The following is a 4,323-nucleotide window of genomic DNA, read 5'->3' as shown; positions in this document are numbered from 1 at the left end:
ATACACCTATGAAGGACACTGTACTTGCTCAAAAACATTGACACCAATTAGCCAACCACCAAAAACCCCAGTTTAGCCAATGGGTCAAAGGACTTCGAGCTGAATATGTACCATATCAGCTCGGAAGTCCGTAACATGGATCCATTCTGAGAGCTACACAGGTACCTGTGTGATGGGGTGAGGGTTCTGTATGTGTAGCACTGTAGTACAGTAATATGTTCTCTTTTTCAGAGAATCTTGGCCATGGATGGAGCTGCACAGCCTCATGAATTCATTTTCATTGATGAAGCTGGATTCGACCTGTGCAAAACAAGACGACGGGGTCGTAATGTAATTGGCCAAAGGGCAATTGTGCACGTTCCAGGGCAGCGCGGGGGAAATATCACATTATGTGCCGCCATAAGCCTTCGAGGGCTTCTGCACCATCATGCAAAACTAGGTCCATACAATAGGCAACACATACTCACATTTCTAGATGCTCTCCATGATATAGTTGTACAGAACAGACCAGATCAGCCCAGGTTTGTGGTGATATGGGATAATGTCAGTTTCCATCGGGCTGCTCTGGTCCAGGCCTGGTTCTCCAACCACAGTCAACTTGAAGTGGTATGCTTGCCCCCTTACTCACCATTTTTAAACCCTATAGAGGAATTTTTTTCGGCTTGGAGATGGCGTGTATATGACCGCCAACTACATGCCTGCATGCCTCTTCTGCAGGCAATGGAACAGGCCTGCGGCGACATTCAGGTGACAGCAATCCATGGATGGTTTTGACATGGAAGAGGATATTTTCCCCGGTGCCTAGCGGGAGGAGACATTGCTTGCGATGTTGATGAGGTCCTGTGGCCAGACCCCAACAGACGGCGGGATCCATGAGCCCACGTATGCACAATTGTCATGATTTTTTGTTTACAGTATAGTGTTTTTTCTATTACTGTATTATGGGTTTTTTGTTTTTGTTTTTTTTTTTGCTTTATCTGAATTCATGGTACTGCAATGTACAGTGCTGCAATGTACAATATTGAGTAGGCCTATTTGCTTTTTTGGTTGTTTGCAAATGTGTCTCCTGAAAATATGCCTTCTGAATGAACAATGGAAATCAAAGACTGCAGTGCTTTATATAAAGTAGACTAGTGTGTTCCCCCTGCTCTGTAAGTGTTTGCATATGATGCAAGTATGTGTCATTTTGTCAACAGAGTTACATTTTGACAAAGGAATGTTAGGTTTTGATAGCAGAGTTTAGGTTTTGAGAGTAGAGTTTCAATTTGGTGCAGATGTGAATGGTATATTTCCCAGTGTTGTGTCATGTTTACTTGTGTTTAGGGTTTTGGCACAATGAGCAAAGTTTTGCAAAATGTGTTCAGGCAACGGGCAAAAACTGTTAATGATAGCCATACATGTGTATACTTTTGCTAGGAGTGTGTTGGAAATTTGGTAATTGAGTGTTGTGCAGTGAATTGTGCCTACAGTTTTGCAAAGTGTGTGTTACAAAATTGCAAACTGAGTGCAAAGCAGTTTTTGTGCTTTTAGTTTTGCAAACTCAGTGAGTGGTTTTGCTATAAGTCTGAATAGTTTTAGAGATTGTGCTACAGGAATCACAGTTAGGGTTTAAGCATTCAGAAAAAACTGTATTTTTTACAGTACTTTACTGTATATACTGTATCATCCACTGTACAACACTGTACTTCAATATAAGTAATCATGGTATGTTTCACAGAAACTACCACTTTGGCTGCAAAAGGAGCATTAGCACCCTGCAATACCCTGTACACTTGATATGGTAACTGTAGAACAGTACTATAAAAACCATCTGAGTAGAGTAGAAGGCAGTGAGATGAAGACAGACCTGTTTTCTAGTCGGAATTTTCTTATTACAGATGCCACTGTGAAGCGGCTTAGATGTGGGTGGACTCTCTGCCCAGCTTCCCTCATAGTCAGGCCGTGGTTGATGACATGGTCCACCAAAGTTGCTCTTATATCATCAGAAATATGGGTCCGTGCATGGCCTCTTTGACCTCCTCCTCCTCTTCCTCTTGCTCTCCCTCCATCCATGCTTGCAAAGTTCTTGAAATGGCTAAACTGAGGGCTTATATTTGAGTGGTTGCAATTACCCGATGTGTTTTGTATTTTGGATACATGTGTTTTCCAAATGGCACCCTGAAATTTCATTTTTGAACGAAGTGTCTTATGTATGAAATAGAGTGTAGCATGCAGGACCATTTGTGTTGCATAAAGGAGTAAGTGTGTTGCATAATTGCAACCAGAGTGCAAAGCAGCACTTTTGTTTAAGGTATGGGTACATGTGTTTGAGGTATGGTAACAAAAGCTTCACGTTGTGTTACTTTAGTCTGAGCATGGGTTTATAGTGTTCAAGCAACGGGCAAAAACTGTAATATAGCACAAGGGTTGGTTAGCTTTGCACAAAGCTTCTTACAAAGAGTTATTTTTTCCTTTCTTGCTTTGAGTACATTTCAGAGCCTGTACTTTTTCAGTTTTACGCGAGTAAATAAGTTGAAAATGTAGGCACCACAGAACACAGAACTGAAGTCTACCTTCCCCACCTGAGGAACAGGTATGGGTGCAGGGACAGTCTGGGTCCTGCCACTGTCACCCTAGGAACAGGGAAAGAAGGAGGAACTTGCCGGACACAGGCCTCTCCCACCCAATAACAGGTACGGGTACAGGAGTGGACTGGACCTCGGCTGGCCTCATCCTAGGAGCTGGTATGGGTGTAGAAACCTGCTGGAGGCCAGTGACCCCCGTCTGAGGAACTGGTACGGGTGCTGAGGTTGACTGGGCCTCGGCTGGAAGTAGGCACAGGAGCATTTGATGGATGAACACTAGCTTTCCCTGCACCCGAGGAACTGGTACGGGTGCAGGGACAAGCTGAGTTGTAGCTTTTCTGGGTACTGGAACAGGGACTGGCTGGGCCCCAGCCACCTTCACCTGGGGAACTGGAGTGGGCGCAGGGCAAGGCTGGGTCTAAACCACTCTGGGATCATGGACAAGGACAGGCTGGGTCCCAGCCACCCTCACCCGAGCAACAGGTACAGGTGCAGGGGAAGGCTGGGTTCAAGCCACCATGGGAGCAGGAACAGGTGAAGCAATAGACTTAGGGATGAAGGATGAGAAACACAAACAGTCTTAGATTATTCAGGTGGTGATACCTGGCAGTTTTTGAGGGGAAAGTGATGCAGACACACTCTTGTCGCAGGTTGTTGGTCTGCACGAGAAGAGCGGCAGTGGTGGAAGCCTTGTCTCTCTTTGGCTGAGGAAACAGGAAAACTAGGGAACTGAGCCTACGATTGCCCCAAACAGGAAACCTCTGAAACACTAGGAACTAAACAAGTGAACACTAATGAGTCAAATACACAGCTGCGGGGGATGAGGGAGATCATGACAACGAACACAAGAAAATGCACACAATATAAAGACACGAGTGAATCAGAGCAGAGAGGAAACACCTGAGGAACATGGCTGGACAATAACTAATGAGACAGGGGAACAAGCACTGAGATGTGACTTACAAACCAAAGAGAGAGCGAGGGACACACTGTAAATGTAAACAACCAGACATGACTACACATGGGGCGTGGAGCAAGGGGGGAACCTAAAGAATAGATAGGAAAACTAATGCGGCCTAAGAATACAAATATTAAACAGAGGGTTAATTATAGTAACCAACATAAGGAACAGAATCTCAACCTCAGAATATTAAATAAACCAAAAGTCCAAACACAAATGCTGGGTCACAGACTCAGGACCATGACACATATATTAAACATGTTTTTTGTAAGATATGTTGAAAAGCCATTTATCATTTCCCAGTCATTCAAACAATGTTCAGTTGTCAGCCAAAGATGACGTGATGAAGAGAATTTAGTGTCAGCAGTGATTGTGAAAAAAATTGACCTAATGGCAGATATGACATTATGTGGAAAAGGATATGTATACGTCAGGTGGGTTAAAGTTTTGTTCCCCAAGTTGAAGTGCCCTTGAGCATGACAACATACTTTAAGGTTTAGATTCATCATTCGTTAGACTTTCAGTTTGCTTCCCCTATTTTTACCATTTCCAAATCTGTTAACCACAATGCATGAGTATATTTCCTCACCCGTCATTGCTGAAGAAATACACCAACAGAGGACAAACAGTTCAATGATCAGACAGCACTGAAGTTTTGTTCCTGTTGATGCCTTCAGAGTGTTGCAGGTAATGGAGAAAATGGAGACTAGAAATGAGCTGCAAAGATGCAATGGGAAATACGGGATGGACAATAATAAAGGTAATGACAGTAATGACATATATATATATATATATATA

This window comes from Haplochromis burtoni, unplaced genomic scaffold (genome assembly GCF_018398535.1).
Source record: "Haplochromis burtoni strain Fernald_Lab_line unplaced genomic scaffold, NCSU_Asbu1 Contig_1083, whole genome shotgun sequence".
Lineage (NCBI taxonomy): Eukaryota > Metazoa > Chordata > Actinopteri > Cichliformes > Cichlidae > Haplochromis > Haplochromis burtoni.
This window is presented reverse-complemented; position numbering follows the sequence as displayed.